A 23934-nucleotide genomic window follows, 5' to 3' on the forward strand; every position below is an offset into this window, starting at 1 on the left:
CTTTAGGCAATCCTCAAGTGAGGCAAGGGGCTTAGGTGGTGGCGGAGGAGGCCCTCCTAGGTGCGGGTATGGCTTGCTGCAGCCTGGTGCCCCCTCCTTTTCATCTTCAGATAGATGAGGAACATCGAAGGAGCTGCTATGGGGGAAAATAAGCCCTCATAAGGTCTAGTAAAAGCAGCATTATTAATGAAAACTGTCCCGAGAATCCATAGCTCATGAAGTAGCACACAGTTTGTGAGGCTGCAGGAAGAATTTGCACTTCCGTGAATGTGTCAAAAACTGCAAAGGTGGTAAAGGCCTGTAAAAACCAGGATGGGCAGTCTGGTTGTTTGAATACGGAAGAGAGGGATAATTGGAGCCCAACCAATAACTTAAGGGCGTCAAAGGGTGTCTCTCTGGATAAAGAATGGATCATGGACTCCATGAATTCTAATGGGGCCTCTGCCAAGTATCAGTCTGCGGGCTTGACCACATTGATGGCCATGAATCAGCTGTCACTCTCTCTCAAAACTCCAACAGTACAGGGGGCTGCTCAACCCATAAGGCATGATTCTTTGCAGTTTCAGGAGTTTGCTTCAGGTGACAGCCAGGCCTTTGTACCTACCATAATTCCTAGTACGAAACCTAGAGAGAAACCAACATACCCTTTATTTGGTCCCAAGGAGGTGAAATCCTTAACTGGGGATGGTAGGGTACTACAAATGCCTCTTGAATCTGGGGCAGGAATAAAGGAATTGATTTCCTTGGTTCCCAACAGTATGCAAATACCCCAGGTGTCTTAAAATGTGAACGTGAAGTAATCTAATAGTAATCCCATGGGCCACACTTACCAGTGGCCCATAATATCAAGTCAATAATAAGCAGTTGGCAACGTAGAAGGTTCAAGCGTTTATTGGCCACAGCAGAACTCTACATAGAGGAGCCTCATCGAACCTCACCCATCAGGTGCGCCGAGGAAGACTACTGGCTCCTTGACAGAACCACACTTATATACATAACAGAGTCAGCATACAAAGCATTGTAAATGGAAAAACACCAGTTAGCCCTAGAGCTCCTAAATGAGCTCATACCATCTTCACACATAAGGTTACTATCTCTGCAGAGAAGGTTGGCGGGGTGACTCCCTTTCGTCTCGGGCTCTGAGGAATTTCTCTTGATACTCCCTACTGCAGATGTGACCTTGGGCCTCAGTCGTAAATACAATTCACCCTGTCTTTAGGCTGGTACGAGCTAAATTATACAGATGGTGTTCAGAGAGAACCACGTGACCTGAGCACAACTAGTCATGATCCAAGATGGCCGTAGTATGGCTTTTCGGCCCTTTCTATCATACTAGGCAAAGAAAGGAATAGGCCATCTTATAAAGCAGTTCTCGATGTACATAGGAAAGAGATACAACCCAAGATACGTTATGCTAACTTTACATACTGGCCCGAATCCCACAAACGCACAACAGGAAATGCTAACATCTCAAGCTGCTATCATTCACCAGACCTCCCTGGTTTATGAATATGCCCTGAGCAAAATGGGGGATGCCGCTTCTGAAACCTCTGTAAATTAAACTCTGCTGGGAGAGATTCTTCAAGTGGTTCTAGAGTAAAGTAGGAGGATGAAGAATGCACAAAAAAATGCCCATAGGGAAGTTTGGATCTAGCATGGGACAATGAATGATAGATTATTGCAAGTAAATCAGAGACCTACACAAGCAGAACAGTGTATATCAGATTTGTAAGGTGCTCAGAAAAGTTTTGAATCATTCCAAGCCAAGCACGAGAAGGAGATGTTGGAAATTCAGGTGAAGCTTGATGAGTTTGAGAATTGGTCCAGACACTCAAATTTCCACTTCAAAGCTATCTCAGAAGGACAGAAAACAGGGCAAGAGCCCATAAAATGTATCTCTGATTTAAATCAAAGCAATATCTTCCCAGAGCGTTCTCCCAACACACAAAATATTTCAATCATGAGGGCACATCACATTCCATTTCATCAGCCATTTAATGCCAGGTACCCTTTTTCCTTTTTGACCAGTTTTGGAGACTTTTGCATGAAAGAATAAATCCTGTTGACTGCCATAAAAAAAGAATTCCAGATGCCAGATAAGTTCTGATTTAATATCTTTTCTGATACGGCAGCAATGGCAGCTCAGCGCTGCTGGGAATTCAAATCCCTTCTGGACTTTTCAAGAAAGAAGGCGTATGAGCGGCATTAATGCAACAGTTAAAATTGAAAGTTCTCTTTAATGGACAGTTCCATATTTTGGGATTGGTTCAGCAGATGAACAAACTTTTGCAGAGGCTGCATCATGATAAATGATTTATGCATATAGGTGGCTCTATGTTGTTGCAAAATCATGCTAAGTAGTCCATGTGTATTCGAGCCTATATACATTTTTGTGACTTTTTATCTAATTAATTTGTGATTGGGGAAGGGGAAATAGGACCTAGCTCTGAGTTTGCTACTTTTGCGCTAGCTATGTTTCAAGGCTTAGACAGTGCTTTACTCAGATAAGCGGAGGGGTGTCAGCTGCCACCAGAGAGTACATATCAAGTGCTGCACCAAGGCACATTATACCATGGGTGGGTGGGGGTAAGGGGGGCAACCCCCTGCAGGGTAGGGGAGTAATCAATGGGGTAAACGGAGATCCTGAGGTTGGGTGCACTGGAGGGGAGGGGAGAGAATATGCATAAAAAGGTCAGAAATATGATGGTCAGGGAGAAGGGTGAGCATTGTGGAAAATCAGGACTTGCTAGGATCTGGACTAACTTTTAATTGATAGACTGCAGGGTTTGGTTGTAGTATCTCTTCAACGTGGGAGCAGAGTTGTGGAAGGTGGCTCGGTAATGTGGGATTTGAATCTGCTTAATAAAGGGGATAGTACAATCTATTTTTCATGTGATGTAGAAGTTGAGGATTCTATCTTATATTGCAAAGTGCATTATAAATAAGCACAAATACAGGAGTTTAATGAGGTGGCTCTCCTCTTTCTCACCTGATGTCATTTTTCTCCAGGAGACTCACCTCGAGATTAGATGCTGAAAAATTATTTGATCTCGTGAATTGGGGTGCCTAATTTTTTAGCCTACACAAATTTGAGTTCCCCCACAATTTACCTCAATGCTGGTAAATCTATATCAGGGTGTATAGGCCAAACTCATGGTAAACTCTAGGATAGCCAGCACCATCTCAATTAACAGAGGCACAGGGGTGCTCTCCTTCCCCAATTTTATTTACATTCGTTATTGATCCTCTTGTGGAAAAGCTATGTAAAGGGGATATTAGGGCACCAGTTGAGGGGATGGCCAGGCTCAAGCTATTTGCAGATGATATTATTCTCTGTCTTCAACCAGATGAGCTGAATATAAAGGGGGCTAGGCAGAGGATTAAGGAATGTATATGCATAGGTGGCTATAAGCTGAACCAAAGCAAAACCGAAGTTCTGCATTTCAATGTGGTAATTGCAGATCTTCCAGACTCACTTCAACCACAAGCGAGGCTGCAACTCTCATAAGATATTGTGGGATATTCATCACAAACAATATTACTCACTTGCTCAGTTTGAATTAGGAGGCAACGCTTACAACAATGAATGGGTTACTTGAAAGATGATCTCGTCTCTCTCCGACCATAATTGGGCGAGTCGCGCTCATATAAATATCAGTCCTACCACTACTCATATTTCTGTTTTCCAGTGCACCAATTAAAGTTCCCAATACCTTTTTTAATGCACTAGATTCATCAATAAGGAGCTATATTTGGAATAAAAAGGCACCAAGGGTAAAATTCTTTGTTCTGCAACTAGAGAAAACACAGGGTGGTTTGGCCATATACAGAGCTACTATCAGGCAGCCTTAATGGATATTTTAAGCAAGGTAATTAGATGGTAGTAGGGTACTATTCCTCTGAAATAGAATGGTGCAGGAATCTGAAATTAGCTTACCAGCATTTATTAAAACAGCAAAAACTACCCAAAAAGACCAGATACAAGCTTATCTAGGGATTCAGAGGAAGGCTGAGCGCCCTCAGTAAATCATATCAAATTTGTATCGATTGTTTGTTCCTACAACTCAAGGAAGGTCATTTTCTAGGTCTATCTTTATCTGGTAGGGAGATCAAGTTCTGGAACTCAATAGGTTTTAAAGATCTCCGGGATTTCTTTTTATGGGGTAAATGCATCTATTGGAAGGAGGTCCTCACTAGGAGTGGGAAACACTGCAAGCGTTTTATCTTTAATTAACTTTGAACAGATAACCAACTTTTTGGCAGCCAATATCCAGGGTGATGGTCAAGGACCGCACCTATCAGTTGAGCGCTTGTGAAGAGTAAATTGACGGCGATGGGTAACTGGTATAGGCTGCTTCATAACCAGTCCACGAAACAGGATATTAATAGATTTTCGTCCAAGGTTCTTGAAAAAACACCATGTAAATTATCTGAAAATGACTGGCACTCTATTTCAGAGATTGAATATAAATCTTTAAGAGCAGCAAACAAAAAAATATCACTCTTACCCGCCTGGATGCCGTATCATACCCCAGCGACACTTCATAACATATACCAGTCAGTTTCTGACAACTGTTTCCGCAGTCATCAGCAAGGTGCAGGAGGTTAGCTCCATACATTCTTTACTTGCCCGCAACTATCCAAATATTGTGAGAAATTAATTGATGCTATCAGTCAGGCTTTACAGTCTAGAATAACTCCAGAAGCAAGTTTAGTGTTGTTCGGGGTCTCCAAAGAAAGCCAGCGGCTCAATAGGGGAGAACAGTTTATGACTATTGCACTTACGATTGCTCACTCCGTCATCTTTCAGAATTGGAGAGCCTGCTTGAAGCCAACTATCCAAGGCTGGAAGGACAAGTGGATATGAAACACACTTTGTACAGAAGGCACTTTAATTCTTTGTGAAATGTGAATTAATATCTTTGCTTTGGTAGGGTGGTTTAGGCACTGCTGCACTTTGATACGCTTCTAGGCACATAAAATCGATTTATGAATTTTTTATTCTAGCGCATGCGAAAGCTGCTATTCAAGGTAATGGTTTATGCATGTACAAATGTCTTTTTATATTGGTCCCTGCTAATTTTATATCTTGTATCTATTTCAGCTGAATACAAATTATCACAAAAGACTAAGAAGATGCCATCAAGACCACAAGAAAAAGTGACCAAATCTCTTCCCAAACCCAGCAAGGAGATTTGGCAAAGGGCTGATCAACACCCTAATGATTGCGCTGAAGTTAGATCACCTCCAAAGATGCTGACATTGTTGAAGGTTGCAATGATATTCCTCAACAGAGAAGGAAATATATCAGTTCAGAGAGGGTCATCCAATACAACGGATGAAGTAGCCTTTCCAAAACTCATGCTGGAGAAAAACAATGTTCTGGTTTCTATTGCATTGATAAAATTGACGTTATTAGAGACTTCAATAGGAGCAATGAAACCTAAAAATGCAAAACTAAATACCTACTCCTATGTTCATGACTGACACATAGATTCAAAGAGATGATCTCTGACATTATTTTGACCCACTTTAAAATCCAATGGATCTTTACGCTGTTGAAAGGCTTTGCCACATTTCACCACACATTATTGTAAGAACACATCTGTGGTTTGTAAGACCAGAGTAATGGCAGTTAGTAGAAGAATGCATTGTATAAATCAATTCTGGCAGGGAGCTGTCGCTTGCCAGAGGACTTTTAACCGGCCAACAAACAACTGTTCACAAGGAACTCATTTGAACAACAAATGTAAGAATAAGACAAGGAGTGTTAATTGCTTGCATACAAGTCAGAGTTTGTAGTTAGAATGGTATCCTTCTAACACTGTTACTATATTTGTTCCATAATAAACTAATCAACGTTTCTAGATATTAAAGCCCACAAAAAACAAAAAGATTCTATCAAGCCCACTTGAGCCGAACATGGGCGTAATTGTCTTGTTCCTACATTTGCTGTTCAAATGAGTTCCTTGTGAACAATTGTTTGTTGGCTGATTATCTATTCCCGGTTGACAAGGACATATGGGTTGTTCTTGTTTTTTGTTACAACATAGGACTATTAACAACACATTGGTCTGGGATAATATCCCTGTAAAATGATGCCAGGTATGGGGATTAGTTTGTAATGTGTTCCAGGTTGAAAACAAATAAGGGTCAGCATATTGCACAAGTATATAAACAATGCCATACATCATAAGGTTGAATATTATTTGCAATTTAAACCTGTGGTTGTTTATCAGAGAAAACATATACCTTAAATGCTGTGGCACAAATACCCCCGAGTTATGTAGTCTGTCCGTGGAAACCTCCAAGCTTCTCGAATGATGTACTACAAGAGACCAAAATGGAAAGATATTGTTTAATCACTGTTCTGTATCACAACTTCATGTCAAGAAGGAACATTTGAAATATGAATTATAGCACATGATTTCCGGACATGATGCAAGAATGTGGGTTGTTATCTATGTCGTGTGGTAGTATAGTGATTTACCAGTCAGTTTTTAGTCCCTAAATTAGATTGGTAAAGAAGGCAGAAGTGAAGGGTATGACTAACAGAAAATGCTTGAATCAGTGAATAGAACAGTTGCAGTACAACACTCCTGTGACTGGATTGAACAGATTGCTTGGATGCCAGCTGGACTGGTGTGGTTAAATTTTTTAGATGACATTCAAACCACCCAGCCAGTGCAAAATGTCCTCCCTGCACTGCTCACTTTGTTCCCAGCAGTGAAAACGTTAGTGCAGAATTTGTGCCAGGAAATTCTATAATTCAGAAATGGCAGTTGAAATCGCACCAGTGCAATCTGTACAAAAAGTAAATCCATTGTCTGTAAAGTAAGGTTTTTGGGGGAAAGCTTGCTATGGCAAAGCTATGAAAATATATAGGTTCACAGATTTCCCCAATGGAAAGTGTATCTAAAGGTTGTCCACAAACTAGACTATTTTCTATCCATTGAAAGTTTTAACCATCCTGTGACTGAACAACAGACACATTGATACGAGAATGGCATGGGGGAGAGCAGTGGATGGGGCAGGGCTTGGCATAAAGATTGAGCTTTTGGTAAGTGCATAAAGGATGTGAAGGTTTACCAATAGACACTTTGGCATGGATAGAAAAGTTATGTGGCAAGGAAAGATGTAAGGGATAGGGATGAGCAAGTGACTTGCCAGGTAGAGGTCTTTGACTGTTCTTTTTAATTTTTTGAATTTCAAAAAGCTTTTTTATTTGGAGAAATTAATCATCAGGCATTACAGCAGGGTTAGGGAAATGTGACAAATGCAAACTTTCAGTGCAGTAAGCAATTATTTCAAAATGAGAATAAGAAGAGATGGCAAACATACAATAAAGAGAAAGCATTGTACAATTGTGTGAATCTAATTCAACTTACCAACATAAAATGATAGGAGATAGATGTTGAGCCACAAACAGAGAAGAAAGAGAAGGAGAGTAAGAGAGTAAAAGAGAAAGGGAAAGGAGAGGAGAGGAAGAATGAGTTAAATGAAGAGTTCTGGGCAAGCGTAACTCAAGGAGGTTTTTTTTGGCAGGTACATATCCATTTTAGACCACAATAGCTGGAGGATGTTATTAAAATCACCATTGTGTGTAAACTATTCCATGCCCACCATATATGGTTTGAAACGTTATTGTTTTTCCAATTGGAAAGGATGGGTTTTATACCGATAGAGAGCAAAATATTGATTAGGAAGCAGTCCCAATTGTTTAGAGGAGCTAATAATGGGATGTCTGCACAGGTCAGCATTCCTAGTGTAACGACTAGGTGATTTAGGGTGAGTTTTATATCAAAAATATTGTTCAGAGTCTCTCCGATTTCTATCCAGAGAGGATGAAATTGTTTGCAGTAAAATAGTAAGGGCCTTATTTATGAAAACTGTTGCATCGCTGCGTAAAAACCGCGATGTAACAGTTTTCACTGCGCCCTCCTTGCGACATGATTGATGAGTCATATTTACTGTATGACACATCATGTCACAAGGAAAGACAGATACATCAGTATTAGTGGCGTATCTGTTGGCACAAAACTGACGCATTGCTGGAGTTGTGTCGGAAGCGTAACGCAATTCCAGCAATGCAGGAGGGAGGGCTATGATTATAGCATTGCATCAGTCTTATGCCTGGTGTGAGGCAGGAGTAAGATATTGACGCAATGGCATCCTAGAAGTGGCGCACAGAAATCACAGATTTTAATGAGCCACTTCTACAAGGCTTTGATGTGGGGGAATGCCCACCCTGCATACATTATAGCTGGTGTAGATATAATGTGGTGCAGGGGTTTGCAAAGTGATACATCTGCCTAGTTGCGTCACCTTATAAATAGGGCACAACATGGCACATTTTTTACGCTGCCGGTGCGTCACAAAAAGTGATGCACCGGAAGCACAAAAGTGTCACAAGGCGTCATAAATAGGGCCCTTAGTGGTCAAGCTTATTGCATGGATGATCAAAATACCAACAGGCTGCTGAGGGTGATAAACCATATTTGTACAGTCACACAGGAGACAAGAATGACATGTAAACAATCCTAAACTTGCATTGAAGGTTTAAAGGGGACATTTTATGCCACAAAAAGGAATCCCAGATTTTCCCCAATAAGTGGGAGAGATGGGTTTAATGTTGCACTCAGAATAGGAATCCTCCCAAACCTGTTGAGTATGTGCAAATTCCAGCTTGGAATTCTTTTACAAGATTCTATAAATATGGGAAGCAGTATGGGATTTGAACAAAAGTTTCTTAAGGAAGCGTAGGCAATTGGCCGGGTGAGGATGCTTAAATTCACGTAATGCGACTTTATGTTTCAGAATGTTTTAAAAATCATATGGTTGTAGGTTGAATCTTTCGGACAACATACCAAAGGAGAGGGGAGTACCGGAATCAACAACATTTTTAATGTAAAGTATGCAAAGAGCAGCCCATTCCTTCCAGAAGTATAAGATAGTATCTAATTTGATGGCACTATTGAACCACAAAGAATTAAATTCTGAAGGTTTTATTTTGTGGATGAAGCATCTATCCAGAGATTTTATCTCCAGTTTTATGTCTTTCAGAATCTTAAAGGAGTGAGGGACTTTAAACTGTCTATTGTCAAGGCACTGATAAGAGAAAGAGGATTAACTAAGTCGGATTAAAAGCAGAAGAGACAAACCAAGGGGGTCCCCGATGAGGCCCCAACCCAAGCAGAGACGCGCCGAATTGCAGGGAGCAGAAAGCGGCCCGAGGTACCGATAGGCACCATCGAGGGCCAGAGAGCACCAAAAGTTGTGACCAGCCGCTGCAAATAAGAGCAGTAGGGCCAGCTGAGGGGGGATTTCGAGAGACAACCACAAGGGAAAATTAAATAAATAATAATTTTCCCTCGTGGTTGTCTCTCGAAATCCCCCCTCACCTGGCCCCACAACCCCACTGCTCTTACCTGCAGCGGCCACTGCTGGATGTGACGCTGAGAGGCACTGCCATGCAGTCAAGTTGTCCCGGAGGAAAGAAGGGCAGCGTGACTGTGAGAAGTTGGCCTGGTATATGATGCTCACTAGTTAAAGTGATCACCTTGTACCATGCCAAGCAACCCTTATGGTGTGGTTGTAAGTCAACCTTTTCGGACTAGCTGCCCTAGTGGTAGCGTAGGCTAAGCAGTCTTTGAGGCTAAACTCGTGAAGCGTGTTAAGCCAGCTGTTTTACCAAATGCAACCCCCTTTTATACCAATGAAAGGACACCACACAGATATATATTCAAAATATATATGTATTTATTTATCAAAGTAACCCCTAGTCTCTTTATGAGCACAGGAGCACAAATCGTCAAACAAGATTATCACAGAATACACAGAAGTTGCACTTTATATGGATAGGCCCTGGTGGCCACTCGAACCATATACTAAAATAGTGGTATAAGTACCACGAACAGAAAAGGGAAAAGGCCTAAGGCCTCTAGAATCGCTGGGCCTACAAGGAGCTAACGTCAGTTAGTGACCAGGAGGTCCACGGGTGGCGTGTGCAGAGCAAATAGTCACACGCGTGCTCCCATAGGTTTCAATGGGTGCGTAAAAAGTACAAAGTTACTGCAAAAGGAATCTTCCGGATGACCTAGGAACTTAAGATTTGGAACACAGGCACTAGAGATGTATTACTACACTTGGGCACAGGTGTGCCAGCTTTACCTCACCCACAGGAAGCGGGTGCATAGGCCTCGAAGTGCGTCGGGTTTCTTCTATCTGTTCCGTGGAGCTTGAAGACAAAGATGCTGCAGGCGGTCGGTCCGGGAGAGATGCAGTGGATCCAAGAGTGGATCGGAGATGTTGAAGACCTGTAAGCAGAGGGGACAGTGTTCACAGTCACTAGCCAGTGACCAGCGTGGCACCAGGTGGGTACCAGGCGATGTCGGGTGCAAACAGGTGATGAGGGGTAGCTTGTCTCCGCAGCCACGTGGTCCCTGAAGGTCGACGACGTCCAGGAGTCGGCTCACGAGCTGTCCCACGCAGGCTCTCGCTGTCGGCGGTGTCGGCGACTTGATCGAAGCAAACAAGCCTTGGCAAAAGCAATTGCAGGAGGATTCGGAAATCAGCTGTTGGTTCTGACCAGCAAGGTCAGAGGGATTGCTCCTTTGGAGGGGAGCAAGGGCCAGTCTGGAGCAACCAGACCAGCGGTGTTTGTCGTAGATTTCGTCGCCAAGATGGCCACTAGCCAGCGGGCCAGCAACCGGTTAGGCGCGTCGAGTGGCAAAATGCAGAAGGGCCCCACGCAGATCGTGGAGATGCTGGAGGGCTCACCTTTGGTGCAGATGCTGCTCGAGGGTTGGGCTTCTCAGGACCCAAAGCACAACTTGGAGGGAGCCTCGGTTGTTGCACTGGTCAGCTTGTCGTAGTCGTTCCAAGATGGCTGGCTCCACGTGTCTCGGTGCCTCCACGGGTCTCCTCTTTTCAGGGACTGTGGATCGGGCGGTGAGAGGTCTGGAGGTCCAGGTCTTGTCAGTCTCTGGGCTCGGGCTCCGGCGGGAGGCGGCGGCAAAGCAGACGGTGATTCGCTGGATGGTGCTTGCGTTAGCAAGGTGGTCACTCCCTGACCACAGGGGAGATTTTCTTCAGTCTTCTGTGCAGCAGAATGTCGAAGTTCCCGTCTTCTTCTTAGTTTCAAGTTGATTCCAGGATGTCTGAAGTCTTTAGGACACAGCTCCTACCTTTAAGCGGATTCTAGGGGCCGGACTACCTGCTAGGTCCCTCCCTATGGGTGGGACCAGGAAGGGGGGTGGTTACACCCCCAACCCTTTGTCCAGCTCGCCCCAGGCCCGGGACTGGTGTGCCCCAGGACCGGTTTGAACTGGCATATGCACCGAGGCTCCTTGTGAGCCACAGGCATGTCTGGTTTCTTTCAAGCCCTACCTGACCAATACACAAAACCCTGTCTGGGGTGGTGCACGCATCTCCCCTGGCAGGAAACCCTTTGTCCACACCTCCCAAGCTGGAAGGACTCCCAGCAGCAGGAGGGCAGACTTGTGTCTGTGGTGGCAGCATCCATTTTGTGGAGCTGAGGCTATGTCTGATTTTACCCGGGTTTCAGGTACTGTACATGTCGTGTCCCTCTAGAAGGGTGGAATGCTAACCCCGTCGCCAGAATTGGCGAGGGGTTAGTATTCCAATTCGTATGACACCTTACTCGACATGTTTTGATAAAGCCAAACCAAAGATAGCATTTAACCGCTTGGTTCATAATGCACTTAAGAGTATATGGTATGACGATATCTGGAAACAGCAGAAGGAAGTTGTTCCGACCACTGCAGACAGGCTCAGCTCATGCCAGAGCACCATCTCACATGGAACCAAGCACTCTGCCTTCAGGATTGTTAAGGCCTGCCATAGGAGTGACTTAGAGGTTACCAGGCGTCCCATTTAAGGTTAGGTATAGGTATACTACACCTAAGTAAGAGGTGATTACACCAACTTACCCCAGCTGAGTGATCAGCCAGTTGTGTCAGATTGTTAGGCCAAGCCTGGGGTGGCATAATACATGCTGCAGCCCCTGGCAGGCCTTGGGTACACCAATGCCCTGGGTACCTAGTGTACACTGGTACAGGGGCTGACAGGGTGATCCACTTCCAATTGGTTATGCACCTAGGGTGCATAGTTTTAATTTAGTAGAGAGAACAGCAGGCTGGGGGTCTGATTGGCAGGCCCACAGCCTCAATATGTCAAAAACCAGTGAAGCAAAAAGCAAAAATTTGGGGTGACCATAGGATAGCAGACCCTACTCTCCTACACAACCCCCCCCCAAACGCTGGGACATTAAACTAGCCTTGACCAGTCTCGTCTTCATGTCCTAAGTGGAAGTACCTGGAGAGACCATCTGCATTCCCATGGTCAGTACCTGGCCGGTGCTCCACTGTAAAGTCCATCCCCTGTAGGGAAATGGACCACCTAAGCAGTTTGGGGTTTTCACCCTTCATCTGATTTAGCCACAAGAGGGGCTTATGGTCGGTCTGAATCTTGAAGTGAGTGCCAAACAAGTATGGCCTCAGCTTCTTCAGGGCCCACACCACAGCAAAGGCCTCCCTCTCAATAGCTGACCAATTCTTCTCTCTGGGGGTCAACCTTCTGCTAATAAAAGCAATGGGTTGGTCTTGACCATCTACATTAAGTTGTGACAGCACAGCTCCCACACCCAACTCAGAAGCATCTGTTTGGACAATAAACTCTTTGGAGTAGTCAGGACTTTTCAGGATAGGTGCAGAGCACATGGCCTCCTTCAGGTCATCAAATGCCTTTTGACAGCTTACTGTCCACTGAACCTTTTTGGGCATCTTCTTGGATGTCAGATCATTAAGAGGAGTCACAATGGACCCATAGTTCTTAACAAACTTCCTGTAATACCCAGTCAAGCCCAAGAAAGCTCGAACTTGAGTCTGGGTGGTTGGAGGGGACCAATCCTTGATGGACTGTATCTTACTCTCCAGTGGTTGAACTTGGCCCCCACCTACAAGGTGGCCCAAATACACAACCTTACTCTGCCCTATCTGGCACTTAGTAGCCTTGATAGTGAGGCCTGCCCTTTGCAGAGCCTCAAGAGCCTTCTTCAGGTGGATCAGGTGATCCTCCCAGGTGGAACTAAAGACAGCAATGTCATCAAGATATGCTGCGCAAAAGTCATCCAACCCAGTAAGGACTTGGTTCACCAGCCTTTGGAAGGTGGCAGGTGCATTCTTCAGACCAAAGGGCATCACCACAAACTGATCATGCCAGAGCACCATCTCACATGGAACCAAGCACTCTGCCTTCAGGATTGTTAAGGCCTGCCATAGGAGTGACTTAGAGGTTACCAGGCGTCCCATTTAAGGTTAGGTATAGGTATACTACACCTAACTAAGAGGTGATTACACCAACTTACCCCAGCTGAGTGATCAGCCAGTTGTGTCAGATTGTTAGGCCAAGCCTGGGGTGGCATAATACATGCTGCAGCCCCTGGCAGGCCTTGGGTACACCAATGCCCTGGGTACCTAGTGTACACTGGTACAGGGGCTGACAGGGTGATCCACTTCCAATTGGTTATGCACCTAGGGTGCATAGTTTTAATTTAGTAGAGAGAACAGCAGGCTGGGGGTCTGATTGGCAGGCCCACAGCCTCAATATGTCAAAAACCAGTGAAGCAAAAAGCAAAAATTTGGGGTGACCATAGGATAGCAGACCCTACTCTCCTACAGTGACTCCCTCTGCCACGACCTTGGAGGACCGCCTCTCAAGGCAAGTACCCTTCTTGAACTTCCTCGCACTGGGTAGGTGGCACACATACATATTGACACACTGGCATGGGGAGCATGCAACAGGGAAATGCACGGTGAGGGTGAAGGGCTTGTGTGTACATAGGAACTACCCACAGATGCTTGACCTTTTTTTCAACATTTTTATTTTTGAGGGATATATGTCGACCCTCCCCTCCTGACAGGACAATAAGTAGCAGGAAACCACTGACCAGAACCAGGAACTTTGGATAAACGGAGCCACACCGGTGTAAGTGAAGAAACTGACACAATTAAGACTGTTTCTTCTACAAATGAGATGCAAAGATATCCCTCCCAGGATTGTACCCCACCATATTGTTTTCTTTGAACTATTAAATCTATGGTAACACCAGCCACTCTCCGCCTGAGCGTCATACGTGAGCGAGTGATCACAGTGAAGTCAAAAGTGGGATTTTCAGTCATTTAAGCCTGCCATGACCCAAACTATCACCATGGAGGCCATGATCACTCAGTAAGCAGAGGGCCAAATACATTTGCAGCTGGTAATAGAATGACAGAACCAGAGTGCACAGAAAGAGAGGGAGACAGCCCTTAAAGAACAAGCAAGCATCCTGATGATCAACCAACAGAAACCGGACACTGCCATTTTGCACCTGACAGATGCCATCACCACAGCACGAGTTCACCCAAATATCCCCAGCTCAGTACTACAGAAGTTCCAGGAAGGGGATGAAACTGACTATTTTTTTTGTAAACTTTAAAAGAGTAGCGACAACTGCTATTTGGCCCCAGGAAAGATGGGATCAATACATAACTCCCCTGCTGTCTGGTGAGTTGCAGGCCACCTATCAGGCTGCTAGCTCTGCTGGACTCACACCATACCCTGAAATTAAAAAAACATCCTGGAAAGACGAGGACATGACACTTAGTTTACAGAATTATGTTGTGTAAGGAGAAGTGGACAGCGGGCGGCAACCCCTGGGCTCTCTATTATCGAATCAAGGATTTGGGGGAAAGGTGGTTACAACTCCCATAGAAGAGGTCACAGTCAAGGTTTATTTAGAACCGTACCTAGAGGTCCTACCCACCAACACTCAAACCTGGGTAAAAACAACATCGACACTTAATGGTGCAGACCGCTGTGGAACTGGCATGTGCCTATCATAGGTCCCCAGAATTCAGGGTACAAGCACTAAAAGTCCATACAAATACTCAAAAACCACATCATAGGGTAGTTGAGCCAAGGAACCCCAGTGGAAATAGAAGCATGATTAGGCCTCAATGCTTCAGATGTTCAGAATGGGGACATATTTCTAGAACTGCCCGGTCAAGGGTGACAAGGTAGAGCCCATGGAGGTAGGCTTGTCCCGGGGTAGGATCCTGGCTACAGGGGGACCCTAGGGACGCTACAAGATCACCATCGATCTTAATGGTTGACCCAAAGATGCAATGCTCGATACTGGGTGCCATCACACTGTGGTTTCCAGAGAACTGGTTCCTCCCACTCAGATTTCCGATGCAACACAGATACAGGGGATCTGTACCCTTCTTGGAGTCTGTCAGATCTGGACAGCAGTCTATCACCCGCAGACAGACAAACTGGTCAAGAGGTACAACCGGACTAGAAAAAGCATCTTAAGGAAGTGTATCAATGACACTGGAAAGAACTGGGACCGCAAACTCCCTCTGGTGCTGTTTGCAATCAGGAGACATGAACAAAAGTCCTTTTGAATTCTTATTCGGGTGACGACCACGCACCCTTTTGGACATGGCAGCAGAGCAGTGGACTGAGTAGGAGAAAGAAGGGAGACCTTTGTTAGGATATACTGTGGGACTGAAGACCACTCTGTCTAGCTTGTGGGAGGAGGTCCAACAGAACATGGAGAGGGCACAACAAAAATCAAAAAGCCTATAATGATCAGGGTGCAAGACTGAAAGAATTGATAAAGGGAGACAATGTATTGATTCTTCTACCATTCTCGGATAAGAATCTCCTAGCAACCTGGCAAGGACCACTTTGTTACCTACAGAGTGGCGATTCCGCGGATGAGGCCTAGTGGACAGGTGTATCATGTTAACCTGTTAAAAAATGTGAAGATCCCACCCCTCCAAAAGGGGACACATTTGGGTCGGCCAGCAATGTCACTCTTAACAAACATATGGAGATAGAAATTTTACATTTTAGGTAAGTTTCAGGGAAACAACCCAATACTGGGGAGAAACTCACTACTAACCAGAAATATCAAATGTATGATCTACTAGACTGTTTCCCAGGCCTACGTTTCAGCAAACCCGGACGAACCTCGCTTGTCTCATATGATATCAAGACAGAGGCAGGGAAAGTGATAAAGTTGAGACCTTATCATATTACGGCCGCTTGAAGGCAGGCCGTAGAACAGGAAGTAGAGGCTATGTTACAAGCAGATATCATTGAGCCATCTCATAGTAACTGGTGTTCACCTTAGGGGTGGTCGGAGAGCTTTGCTCCGCCCACGGAATATGCGGAGTGTTGCCTACTCCGCGTTTTGCCGAATAGGCGCAGTAGGCAGCACCCTACACACTCCGTGGCGGAGCGGAGTTGACACCAGCCCCCGCCTCCCTCCCGCCCTATTAACAATTAGATTAAAAGCTTTAAAAACAATTTTAAAGTAAGGGAAACATCTTACCTTAGCTGCGACGTTCCCAGGCTCCCTCTTCCTCCTTCATCGAGACTTCTTCATAAAAATGAGCATGCGCGGGTCCGCGCATGCGCAGTTTTGATGAAGAAGTCGCAACATTGCAGCTTAAGTAAGCAGTTTTCCTTATTTTACATTGTTTTTAAATGTTTTAATTTAAATGTTAATAGGGCGGGAGGGAGGCGGGTGGCGCGTAGTGGCGCTACATGGAGTGAGCAAAGTGTGCGGAGATTGTTTCCCCCTCTGTGGCACTCCGTGTAGCCCCACTACACACAACACGCCCACCCCTAGTTCACCTGTAGTTTTGGTCCCCAAACCAGACAGGAGCCTCAGGTTCTGTATTGACTTCCGCCACTTGAATGTGCATTCGAAAGGTTGATAACTATCCCATGCCCAGAGTCGACAAACTCATAGAAAGACTGGGAGGAGCACTGGCAATGTCCACTACTGACCTCACAAAAGGGTACTAGCTAAGCCTGGGCGAAGCACCACGCTATGCTCGCGTAGTTTGCGAAGTTCGCGCTACTTCGCACTACGCGAACTGCACGTAGCACAGTGCGAACACGCGTAGCGTAGTGTTGAGTAGTGCTGCGGTCATTTTTTGCTTGCTCGTGGTCCTCAACGTCAAGTTGGCGACCGCGAGCAAGCAAAATGACGTCCCGGCGAGACTTTTTCCTTGTTCACGATCAGCAACATCAAGTTGGCAATCGCGAGCATGGAAAATAAACCTCCCGGCGATATGCCCAACGCGAGGAGCTCAGGTTTCTCATTGCGAGGGGTCGCGTATGCTCGCGACCGCTCGCGATGAGAATCTACCAGTACGCGTTGAGAAAGCTGTCGCTCGAGTAAAAATCTACTCGAGCAGCAGAAAACTACACCTCGCACCTACACCTTTCAATGATTGCACAGTGCCGGTTGCTTGTCCGCACTGTGCAATCATTGAAAACAACATCTTGCACAGTGCGAACATGTTACTATGCAGTTCGCGAAGTGCTACGCGTAGCTCGCGTAGTGTAAACTTCACTAGTGCTACTTCGCGAACTACGCCCAACAAATCCCCCTCATCCCAGCCACTATAGAGAAAACAACATTCTACACTGCCTCTGGCTTGTATCATTTTAAAGTTATGTCCTTTGGTCTACATGTTGCCCCTGCCACCTTTCAGAGATTAATGGACGTACTTTTAAGGGCTCATCAACAGTATGCAGTAGCGTATCTTGATGATATCGTTGTGTATAGCCCTGTTTTGGAAACACACAGGCAACACTTGCAGCACCTCTTCTTCTCTCTATGCCAGGCTGGGCTTACCCTCAACCCTTAAAAGACAACCCTGGGGACTGACCACATAGAATATTTAGGCTTTTCCATACCGTTCGGAATTCGACAACCACAGATTAACAAGCTAGAAGCCATCCAGGGGATTCTAAGGCCAACAACTAAAAAGGACAGAAGAGCATTTCTGGGTATAGTAGGCTCCTATAGGCAATTTATCCCTCAATTATCTGACATAGCTTGCCCCCTCACAGACTTGTTGACAAGCCCACAACCGAACCACAAAATAGAGTGGATTACGGCTCAAGAGGACAGCTTCCAAATTCTAAACACATTTTTGTGTCAGGCCCCTGTCCTACTGTGTCCAAACTTTGAAAAGCCTTTTGTGTTACAAACGGATGCATCTGATCGCAGCTTGGGGGCCGTGTTGTCCCACCCTGACCCACAGGGAGATCTTTGGCCTCTCCTCTACTGTAGCTGAAAACAGTTTACACTATGCAATCACGGGAAAGGAATTTTTGGCCAATACATGGACCATGGAAGCCTTGCAGTACAACTTGTTAGGTTGTACCTTCTTCCTGATAACCAACCATGCCCCACTTACCTGGCTCACCACCCATAAAGACACAAATCCAAAGGTGCTTCATTGGTTTTTAGCCCTTACAGCCTTTCTCTTTTCAGGCACTCCATACCCCAGGAGAGTCCCAAGGGAATGTGGACTTTTTTTTCCCGGTGTCCAGTATCCATATGGCTTGATCCTCCATACTTGGAGTGAAGGCAGTGTAATCCCACGCCGCTCCCGGGTGGGATTTCCAATATGGCGCCAGAGCTAGGGCACCGGGAGAGGGAGAGCAGCGTTCTAGCAGACACACTTAACGTGACGCAGGCGCGTCAAGATGAAGAAAGCAGAAACAGGGGAAGGAGAAAGCTGGACGAGGAGAAGAGCAGTAACAGAATACGGCAAACAGAATAGACAAACCATGGGGGGCCCAGGCGAGGCCCCGATCTAAGAGGAGACACGCCGAAGTTGCAGGGAACAGAAAGCTGCCAGATGTACTGACAGGAGCCATCGAGGACCAGAGAGCAAGAGCACCAGGAGGTGTGACGCCGAGGGCACTGCCATCCAGTCAAGCCATCCTGGAGGAGAGAAGGGCAGCGCGACTCCCTCTGTCATGACCCTGGAGGGCCATGGCCCAAGGCAAGTACCCTTCCTGAACTTCCTTGCACTGGGTAGGTGGAGGTCGGGGCACAAATAAATATTGACACACTGGTATTGGGAACATACAGCAGGGAAAAGCACAGTAATGGTGAAGGGCTGGTGTGTACACAGGAACTACCCACAGACACCGGACCTTTTTTTCATTATTTTTATTTTTGAGGGACATATGCCGACCCCCCCTCCTGACGGGACAAGAAGAATAAGGAAACCACTGACCAGACCCAGGAACCTTGGATAAACGGAGCCACACCGGTGTACAGTGAAGAAAATGACACCTTTAAGGCTTTTTCCTCCCCATGTGAGGTGCAAAGACACCCCTCCCCAGACGGTACCCCACGATACGGTTTGCTTTGAACCATTAAATCTATGGTAACACCACTCTCTGCCTGAGTGTCATACATGACAGAGTGATCACAATGCCTAACATTATCAATAGAGATAGGCTCTATACCACAGAGTATTGAATCATGAAAACCAACAACCAACCTGCCCCCTTAGAGGAAAGTGGCCAACTAATAGGTTAACATTATCAAACAGTTTGATCATAGTCAAGCAGTTTACCGCAAAGCATGACAATGCCACAAGTAGTTCTTAATATTACAGTATGGCACAGACAGTGAATCACCTGAACAATCCCATTGTAGGATACCTGTGACCAAATTCTAGCATGGATAAGGCGCCAACAGTTACATAGTTGATGACAAGCAGCAATTCAAACAAACATTACGTGATGTATAATGATACCTATCCAGAGTTGATAGGTGCCGCAGAGTTCAAAGCAAGGCACCTGTACTAGAATGGTAAGGGAAGAGAACATTTGGTTATAAGACATACAAGAGTCCAGCAAGTTCTACACAAAAGTCTCTAGGTCTATAGGCTCATCATAGAGGGATACTTGTGTGTAATCCTCATCCTTGACCTGGTCAACAAAACAGAACCTAAGTTCTGTATGGAATACAGGATTTTTTCCTTTGGTTCACCGTGGGTTTGGCATAGTTTTGGGAGATTCCCACTTTGTGACCCATCCAGTCAATGGTTTCAATCCATCTCATGTGTTCCAGGATCATTTTTGTACGTTGGTATCTAAGAGGTCTAAAGATAAGGGCTCTTGGATGTGATGATGAAGCAGAGGTGACTCTTGATGGAATTCTATGCACTCTTTAATTTTCGAAGTCCCTACCAAACAATATTTTGAGTACCTGCCGTAGCCAGGATTCTAGGAAGGCTGCAAAGAATTTTCAGTAATTTCTGTATTTTTAGGATGCCCAAATGTTCTTAAATTACTCCTTCTTTTTTGCATAGCTCCCTCTCCAGGGATACTACTTTATGTGACATTAGATTCGATTTTCTCTTCAGAAAGGTCTGATTATCCTCAACCCCGCTGATCCTAGATTCTGAGTCGTTTTTGCTAGGTGTCTGTTCAATCAATTACTTGGTACCTCTGTTCTCCTCCTTAGGTCTTTTTCCTTAGCATCGGCCATGCTGGAAAGCCCTTTTAGATAGAGTGCACTGGCATTGCCCAATCGGCTTTAGCACAGCAGGTTTGCGTAGGTGGTGGCAGAGAACCTAAAACCCAAGGTCGCAAAAGGACCAGAAGATGGGAAGTGCAGGGTAGCTGTAGATTTATGATAAGTGTGTAAAGTTCACTAAACGCTAGATGAGACAGTAAAGTGGCCCTCAGTTAAACAAACTCCGAGACACACAATGAATTCAGAAGGAGTGGAGAGACAAAATGCCAACAACGATGTCACTTAAGCGTTTAAAATAATTGCCGTGATCAGGAGATCAAAAGAGGGGCCACACAAGTCTGATCACCATTATCTGTAGCACCATAATTTCAAGAGCAAAAGCAGGTTACTCCCCTCGCAGAAAATGAGAATTGGAGGCAGTATCAAACTCTTTGGCCAACACAACCCAGTGAAAACACAACCCAGTGAGTGTGGGCCCTTGAGGTGGAGCAGAGCAGTCACCGTGCGGGCAGCTCTAGATTCACAGCACTCTATTATTGGTAGAAATTCAGGATTTCCTAGCCATTTCAGATTATGCAGGCTCTCCCAGTCAATTGCCATTAAGGCGAGGCTTGCCGCTGTGGTGCTATCTTGGGATCCATGTCGTCCTCGCTTTGAGTCTTGAATTCAGTAGATTAAGAGGAGACACGCACCTCCATTGGTACTCCGATTACTGCATCTGGTGCCCCCAGATGCCCATCCCAATGTTTTGCCTGAATGGGTGGGTCAGAGCCCCCCTCAGCAAGCATATTCCAAGGTCAGAGGCTGCACGGGCTTTGCTCCAAATATACTCGTCCATATACGTTGGACATTAGCCATGCCCCAAGGTCTTTGTCTGTTATTGAGCGGTGGTAGCCCCTTAAACGATCTTACATGAGCAGGAAGGGTTTCCAGCTGTTTCAAAAGGTGCCTGAAGATTCCCTTTTATTTTCCTTCATGAGCTTTGTACTTTGCCAAACTCATGAACCTTTCAAGAAACATTGTACGTAGTGGGTATTTGACCTACTTAGGAACTTTGTAAACTGTTATAAAAAATGCACAGATTAACCAAATCAAGAAGCAAAGCATCACGATTCATGTGACAAGCGAGAATGTGCCAGTAATTCAGGCAAAAAATATATCATGAAAAACAAACTGATAAAATGTACATTTCTATAATAGGAATTTGCTCTGATTTAACTAGGTTCAGAGCCAAACACTTACATAGAACTAGATCATGATCCTACCCAAGAAAATAATATTATCAAAAAAGTGTTCAAACATGCAGGGAAACTTAAGAAACTGAAAAGCATTGTTTCAATAACATTTAAGAATACCAAACCAAGGCCCAGAGTTACTAAGCCTTTGCATCACCTTTGCGTCTCACAAGTAGACGCAAAAGCTTATTTGTGGGTTACAATAAGTATTAATTGATATAAGTGGCCTTGAAAAAAGGGTAAGGCAGCACAGCAGCTTGTGCTGTGTTACATTACATTTCTTAGTGGTAGGAGTTGCATAAATTGGAGCCTGGGCATTCGCGCATACACCCATTGATTACATGCAATTCCAAATTTGCTAAGGTTTGTAAAGCTTGAATTGAATGAAATTGGTATGCCTACCATATTCCTTCCTGCACAAAAACAACCCTGTCTATAACGTAGGAACAGTGCCTACATTGGCACTAGGTTGCCACAAACGTGCCAGCACTAGTTGAAACCTGAAGAGCACCATATCTTAGTAGCAACATTGCTTGCTGCCATACACTTCTGGAACCTTTGATAAATATGCCCCCAAATCTTATATTTTGTATATAAACATGTGCACTACTCAGTCACTTTACTCACTTTCATTGCGCTGTCACTCTACAGGAGGACCTTCTCTTTTGAAAAGAGAAAAAATATTAATACTGTGCCATATGTGCATGTAATTTGAGTAAATAAATGCACTTATCTCATAATTGAAATAAATCTGTATGAAACATTTCTTTAGGATGCTATTTCTGTTGAAATCCAAGGCTACACTTCTCCCCTAGGTACCCCCTTTTTGATAATAAGTGTCTAGCACAGGTCCCTGGGTTACTGGATTGCCCCTTTTTCTTTTTAATATTGAATTACTCTGTAGCACGGAGGCGTTCCATGGGTGGAGAGTGGGTGATCCCACCCATGTATTGTGGCAAATTTTCAGATATATCATTAGTGGTTGATTGGGAATGCCTTCCCGTGTGAGGCATGTGAAAAAAAACAGTAGCACACATAAAAAGAGGAAAATCCCTCTCAGGACAGTTTTTGTGCAAAAAGGTGTCTCTTCAGGCACAAAAATAATCCTGCCTAAAATGCAGGCACGCTTGCAACATGACGCAGGGTGCCTGAATTGGATTTAGGCAGCCAAAAACGCACCAGTGCTAGGAAAGGATAGGAATGTGCCGCATAATGTTAAATATGGCTCATTCCTCTTTCACGCTTTCAGTGCAGCAAAGTGGCTTGCTGCATTGTGCTGTGTGAAAGATTGATAAATCTGCCCCTGAATTTCTTAAAACGATTAGTTTACAATTTATATATTTTTACAATATACCTTTAACAATGAGAGCCATTTTAGAGAGAAACAGATAGAAATAACTTTTAAAATGAAACAGCTTCATCATGAACCTTTAATTAAATGTTTCCCATATCACAGTTATTAAGAGTATAAAGAGATTGATTGTAACTATGTGGAATCACTTTAGTAACAGAAACATTTGTGGAAAATGTAAAGAAATGCATTACATGGATAACATTTCATATAAGGCTCAAATTCAAATAAAGAATGTTTAATGTGAACTTTTATTGATGTTAGCAGCTCCCCTTGTCCAAAAGCAATGCCGGCTCACGCAGGAGGTAGGAGCAGGCTGGGTCCGCGGGCACATTGGGGCTCACCCCATGATCCACAACATGAGGCCAGGCCCCGGGGATGGGGTCCCCGGGGCCAAAAGTGGACCTGGGAAGGGGAGGGGAGCCACGCGAACCCCCTCCCTTTAAATAAAAAAAAGAGGCAAAGCCCCAGGGACAGGGTCTCCGGGGCTGAAAAAGGCCTCAGGAGGGGAGCCACGCAGCCCCCTCCTTTAATTGTATTTTTTTTTAAATTTATGTTTAAACAAATGGCCATGCTCTGGGGACGGAGTCCCTCGGGCTGAAATCGGCCTCGGGAGGGGACCACACTGCCCACTTCCTGTTTTTTTTTTTTTTTTTTAAATGGGTCAGGCCCAGGGGGGTAGGGTCCCCAGGGCCCACAAAATATTAAGAGAAGGGGGGACCACACAGCCCCCTTTTAACAAAAAAAAAAGAAAAGCTGGCATCTCGCCAGAGGGCCCACCCTCTCCCTGCAACATTCTGCAAACTCGCCTCCTGGAGCGTTCTAAGTTTGGGGATTAAGTCCCCTTGAAACCTGAGGGTCCCAGGGGACCATCTATCCCACCAGGTACTTCTAGTAAGCCCCACGCAGTGAGATTTCTGAGAGGTGGTCCGAGGCCACGCCCCTTTTTACATCACTCTGCAAATGCGCCTCTT

At 45.0% G+C, this 23934-nt stretch overlaps 1 long non-coding RNA gene across 1 annotated transcript in view; it reads left to right on the forward strand.

Annotated features, from left to right (window-relative positions):
• LOC146861805 (uncharacterized) overlaps nucleotides 1-7728 on the forward strand; it is a 104356-nt gene extending 96628 nt beyond the window's left edge. The window contains exon 3 of the long non-coding RNA XR_014978339.1: nucleotides 5105-7728. This is a non-coding gene — a long non-coding RNA (uncharacterized LOC146861805). The remainder of the gene's footprint in view (nucleotides 1-5104) is intronic.
• Nucleotides 7729-23934: the final 16206 nt, after the last annotated feature.

This window comes from Triturus cristatus, chromosome 2_2 (genome assembly GCF_964204655.1).
Source record: "Triturus cristatus chromosome 2_2, aTriCri1.1, whole genome shotgun sequence".
Taxonomy (NCBI): Eukaryota; Metazoa; Chordata; class Amphibia; order Caudata; family Salamandridae; genus Triturus; species Triturus cristatus.